The following is a 6,590-nucleotide window of genomic DNA, read 5'->3' on the forward strand; positions in this document are numbered from 1 at the left end:
CAAATTATATACAGAAGACCCTCAACAGCAATGTAGTATTGTCTGAGTTGTTCACCTGACCAGCCGCACAGACTCAGAAGTCAGTGTGAAAAACAGGAGGACCAGAGTCTAGTGCACAAGAAATTTATTGAATGCAACACAACAATGATATTGGTTAACCCCTTCACCCCCGGCCACTAAAACACCCTAATGACCGGGCCATTTTTTGCAATTCTGACCAGTGTCACTTTGACAGGTTATAGCTCTGGAACGCTTCAACGGATCCTGGCGATTCTGAGATTGTTTTTTCGTGACATATTGTACTTCATGGCAGTGGTAAATTTAGGCCGATATTTTTTGCGTTTATTTGTGAAAATTTAGGAAATTTGGCGAAAATTTTGAAAATTTCGCAATTTTCAAACTTTGAAAATTTATGCCCATAAATCTGAGAGATATGTCACACAAAATAGTTACTAAATAACATTTCCCACTTGTGTACTTTACATCAGCGCAATTTTCGAAACAAATTTTTTTTCCGTTAGGAAGTTAGAAGGGGTCAAAGGTCATCAGCAAATTCTCATTTTTCCAACAAAATTTACAAAATAATTTTTTTTAGGGACCACATTACATTTGAGGTGACTTTGAGAGGCCTAGGTGACAGAAAATACCCAAAAGTGACCCCATTCTAAAAACTACACCCCTCACACTGCTCAAAACCACATCCAATAAGTTTATTAACCCTTTAGGTGCTTCACAGGAACCAAAGCAATGTGGAAGGAAAAAATGAAAATTTTTTACTTTTTAACACAAAAATGTTACTTTAGCCATAAAATTTTCATTTTTACAAGGGAGAAAAGAGAAAGTACACAATACAATTTATTGTGCATTTTCTCCTGAGTACGCAGATACCTCATATGTGGTGGAAATCAAATGTTTGGACACACAGCAGTGCTCGGAAGGCAAGGAGCGCCATTTTAATTTTTGAGTGCAAAATTAGCTGCACCTGTTAGCGGACGCCATGTCGGGTTTGAAGACCCCCTGAGGTGCCTAAACAATGGAGCTCCCCCACAAGTGACCCCATTTTGGAAACTAGAGCCCTCAAATAATTTTTCTAGATGTTTGGTGAGCACTTTGAACACCTGGGGGCTTCACAGAAGTTTATAGCGTTGAGCCGTGAAAAGAAATTTTTTTTTTTTTTACCACAAAACGGTTGCTTCAACTAGGTAGCTTTTTTTTTCACAAGGCTATCAGGAAAAAATGCACCATAAAATGTGTTGTGCATTTTCTCCTGAGTACGCAGATACCTCATATGTGGTGGAAAGTAATTGTTTGAGCGCATGGTGGGGCTCAGAAGAGAAGGAGCGCCATTTGACTTTTCAAACGCACAGACGCAGTGCACTGATCGGCCGCTGCAGGACGCACGGTCGGATGCGATAAAAAAAAGCGTCGGGGATACGTAAAAAAAAAGTCACGCCAAAAATTGACCATGGATGCAGATACGTTATGTGCATCCCTGATCAGCGCTTGGCGGGATGCATGGACGGATGCGATACAAAAAGCGTCGCAAATACGGAAAAGTCACGCCAAAAATTGAGCAGGGATGCCGATCAGTTATCTGCATCCCTAATCAGCTCTCGGCGGGACGCACGGACGGATGTGATACAAAAAGCGTCGCGAATACGGAAAAAAGTCACGCCAAAAATTGACCATGGATGCCGATCCGTTATGTGCATCCCTGATCAGCTCTCGGCGGGACGCACGGACGGATGTGATACAAAAAGCGTCGTGAATACGGAAAAAAGTCACGCCAAAAATTGACCATGGATGCCGATCCGTTATGTGCATCCCTGATCAGCGCTTGGCGGGACGCACGGACGGATGCGATACAAAAAGCGTCGGGGATACGGAAAAAAGTCACGCCAAAAATTGACCATGGATGCAGATACGTTATGTGCATCCCTGATCAGCGCTTGGCGGGATGCATGGACGGATGCGATACAAAAAGCGTCGCAAATACGGAAAAGTCACGCCAAAAATTGAGCAGGGATGCCGATCAGTTATCTGCATCCCTAATCAGCTCTCGGCGGGACGCACGGACGGATGTGATACAAAAAGCGTCGCGAATACGGAAAAAAGTCACGCCAAAAATTGACCATGGATGCCGATCCGTTATGTGCATCCCTGATCAGCTCTCGGCGGGACGCACGGACGGATGCGATACAAAAAGCGTCGGGGATATGGAAAAAAGTCACGCCAAAAATTGACCATGGATGCCGATCCGTTATGTGCATCCCTGATCAGCGCTCGGCGAGACGCACGGACGGATGCGATACAAAAAGCGTCGGGGATACGGAAAAAAGTCAGGCCAAAAATTGACCATGGATGCCGATCCGTTATGTGCATCCCTGATCAGCGCTCGGCGAGACGCACGGACGGATGCGATACAAAAAGCGTCGGGGATACGGAAAAAAGTCACGCCAAAAATTGACCATGGATGCCGATCCGTTATGTGCATCCCTGATCAGCGCTTGGCGGGACGCACGGACGGATGCGATACAAAAAGCGTTGGGGATACGGAAAAAAAAGTCCCGCCAAAAATTGACCATGGATGCCGATCCGTTATGTGCATCCCTGATCAGCGCTCGGCGGGACGCACAAACGGATGAGGTGTAAAAATGGACAGGGGATACGGAAAAAAAAAAAAAGTTATACTCACAGTACCCAGAGGACTAGCAGGAGGATCACTGACCAGAAGAGCTGCAGAGGAACAGATGGCAGAGAGATGGACAGCTTTACAGGAGCAGCAGGCAGATCAGCAGAATGCCCAGGAAGGACCCAGCGATGGACGCAGATGTGATCAGGCCGGTGAAGACAGGTAAGAGGACGTCGGGGGAGAGGGGGGGGTGAGAGCAGAGGGGGGGTTGACAGCAGAGGGGGGGTGAGCAGAGGGGGGGTTGAGAGCAGAGGGGGGGTAGCAGAGGGGGAGACGAGCAGAGGGGGAGACCGGAGAGGGAGCTGCAGAAGCAGAACAGAGATAATGGGGGAGGCAGTCAGATCGCGGGGGGAGCAGATCGGGATGTCGGAAGGGGGGGGGTGTTGGGGGGAGCAGATCGCGGGGGGGCACGGCAGGGGCTATCACGGCAGCGCGCAGGGGCACCACGGGAGCGCGCACGGGCTGCAAAGTGAGCACAGTACTCACGTGCAGCAGCAGCGGTGACCTCGGCGGCGGCGGCGGCAGCGGCGGCGTGGTACCACAAGTACCAGCCACTGCACGCTGCAGACATGTTGGGGGAGGGCTTGCAGGCCAGCACAGGCCTGGGGAGGGCGGCCACGGCAGATCAGACCGCCCCACTGCACACTGATTGGAGCGATCGTGCTATGACGCGCAATCGCTCCAATCAGTGCTGCAGGGGCTGGGGGCGGCATGTTTGAGGTCCACCTATGATATGCTGCAGCAGCTGCGGCATCTCATAGCTGGATCTCACAGGATCGCACTAATTCGGGCATTATTTTTGCCGAAATTAGTGCGATCGATGTGGTTGGCGGTTCAGATTTGAACAGCCAATCACATCGATCGTCGATAGGTGGTGGCGATGCCGCCCCCCCTGGGGTCAAGCAAAGGTCCCCTGCTGTAAGAAACAGCAGGGGACATCATTTGAAAGCCGTTGCTATGGCCACGGCAATCAAATGAAGTTTAGGCCGTAAAATTACGTCCCTGGTCGTTAAGACACGTTCAAATAGGACAGAATTTTACGGCCCGCGGTCGTGAAGGGGTTAAAATAGCGGTCAAAAATCAAAGGAACAGAACATAAATAGCAGCACAAATCCTATTGGCATGATTAAATACATCAAAGTATGAATCAAATTTGACTTGGGGCAGTAAAGTGCATAATCAATCATGTATAAATAGTATAAAACATGTAAAAGGGGTATAATGAGTTTCAGAATCAAAATGTGGGATTTGATCAATACATAAACCTGGGGGAGAGAAAGGTTGCCCTCAAACTAGCTGTCTGGGTCCCCGAAGTGGAGTGTAAAAATAAATACCTGTAAAAAAATAGGGTTCCCCGTATTTTGATACTGCATAGCATTTTTGCCAGGGTTTGCCATGAACTCACCTCAGCTGAGTTCACCTGAGGTCACAACTGGGGTACTGTGGGATTCCTAGCTGTGACCTCAGGTGAACTCATTGAAGTCCATGCCTGATTACCGGATTAAGAGATCTGCTCTCGTTGAGTATTTAGTTGCAGACATTTCTGCACCAAATCTGCATCTCCTGGCAGAAATACGGTCCAAAATCACATGCGTTTTTGCTAGCATTTCGGTGCAGCTTTCTGCCAGAAAATGCAAATTTGGTGCAGAAATGTCTGCAACCAAATACTCAAAATGCGCACATCACCTAATCTGGTAATCCAGCATTGACTTCAATAAGTTTACCTGAGGTAAGGTCATGAGTTCACCTGAGGTAACAGCTGGGGTACCGTGGGAACACCAGCTGTGATGTCAAGTGAACTCACGTCCCTGCTCACAGCTGAAGCTCAGTCAGTGCGTCCCAGAGGCCAAAGTGAGCAGTCATTTTTTATAATGTGACTGTGCATTGCAACCTTGGAGAAATAGGGAATTTTTTTAAAAATAAATTATTTTTCTGTTTTTTTTTTTTTTCTTTTGACTTACAGGGTTAGTAATTGCGGGTTTCATTACTAACCTCAGGCTTGATGACAGCTATGATTTTTTTTTACATCACAGCTGTCATTAAACCCTAATATTGCCCTGCTTGCCACAGCACCAGGACAATCGGGATGAGCCAGGTAAAGCACCAGAATTTCTGGGTGACCATGAGCTGCTATTTTTAGGCTGGGAAGGGCCCGATAACCATGGTCATTCGAAGCCTGAGAATGCCAGCCCCCAGCTGTCCGCTTTAGCTTGGCTGGGTATCAAGATGCTTTTTTTAAAATTATTTAAATAATAATAATAAAAAAAAAAATGCATGGGATCTCTTGTATTTTGATACACAGCCAAGATAACGTGCACAGCTGGGGGCTGCAGCCTCTAGCTGTCTGCTTTATCTGCGCTGGGTATCAAAACACGGAGTACCTTGTGTCATTTTTTTTTCCAATTAATTTACCCTCCACTTTGGGGACCCAGACAGCTAGTGTGAGTGCAATCTTAGATGCTGGCACAGAGGGTGAGGGGGGGAAGCAGGACTGCAACCAATCACAGACACTGTTACAGAGGGTGGGTGGGGGAGGCGGTGCATATTCATCAGGATTAATGAGGGGAACCTGAAGCAGTGTTACAGCCGCTTGAAAACTTAGTAAGTTTAATTCTCCTGCTTTAATGACAGCACGGCATTTCCCCCTCCCCACCCCTGCACCTCCCAATCACAATAAGGCTATGTGCGCACGTTGCGTACAGTCACTGCAGAAATTTCTGCAGTGATCTGAAGAGCACACGTGCGCTTTAAATCGCTGCAGAAATGTCCGTAGTGAAAAAAAAAAAAAAGCCGATTCCATGCGCTCTGCCTGCAGCTCCTGCCATAGACAGAGCAGGAGCTGCCGGCAAAGCGCACGGAAGAAGTGACATGTCACTTCTTAGAACGCAGCACTTCGGCAGTAGCCGAAGCGCTGCGCTCTAAAACGCCACGTGCGCACGGCCCCTGCACAATCTCTATAGATTATGCAGGGGACGCAGGACGCATGCAGTTACGCTGCGCTACAAAGCGCAGCGTAACTGCATGAATTACGCACACGTGCGCACATAGCCTAATCCCAGTAGCAAAGATGGCTACAGCATTACTGTGATTGGCAGGCAATCCCACCATGTTTAGGCGCTGGAAATCAGGCGTCAAACGTGGGTAGAATTCTTGAAACTCACAAGGTGAATACTAAAATGCTTGTGGAGTAACAGATATTATGAATACCGTACTATATGTGCGAATAATGCCGAGTATATTCGCTCATCACTTGTAACTACTTATTTACTTTCTCTTATTAGTTCTGAAGAGGTTTTTTTTCCCCCCACGCGAGTCTCTTTACACACCTTTTATAGCAGGGGTGGGGAACCTTTTTACTGCCGGGGGCCATTTGGAATTTCCTACTAACCTTTGGGGGCCGCACAACATTATCAACCTGAAAAATAACCCTGCTATATTTGGTCAAACGATTAATTAACTCACCCCTATTGTGGTGGCCGGAGCTGCTTCTCTTTGGTGCGATTGTGATGTTCGGTGATATTGATCATCTTGTTTCTCACAGCTGCTTTTCCAGGTTTGTCTCTGTCTGGAGATGCTGGGGGCATACACATCACAGGAGGGGCCAGGGCGCATAAATTACAGGAGACACTGGGAGTACACATCACAGGAGGGGCTGGGGCATATACATCACAGGAGGGGCTGGGGCATATACATCACAGGAGGGGCTGGGGCATATACATCACAGGAGGGGCTGGGGCATATACATCACAGGAGGGGCTGGGGCATATACATCACAGGAGGGGCTGGGGCATATACATCACAGGAGGGGCTGGGGCATATACATCAGTAGGGGGCATGGACAGCCCTGGCGGTGGCACAGACATGACTGGGGACACGCACAGCACTGGGTGGCAGCACG

The sequence above is a fragment of the Anomaloglossus baeobatrachus genome, chromosome 4 (assembly GCF_048569485.1).
Source record: "Anomaloglossus baeobatrachus isolate aAnoBae1 chromosome 4, aAnoBae1.hap1, whole genome shotgun sequence".
In the NCBI taxonomy this organism is placed as follows: Eukaryota; Metazoa; Chordata; class Amphibia; order Anura; family Aromobatidae; genus Anomaloglossus; species Anomaloglossus baeobatrachus.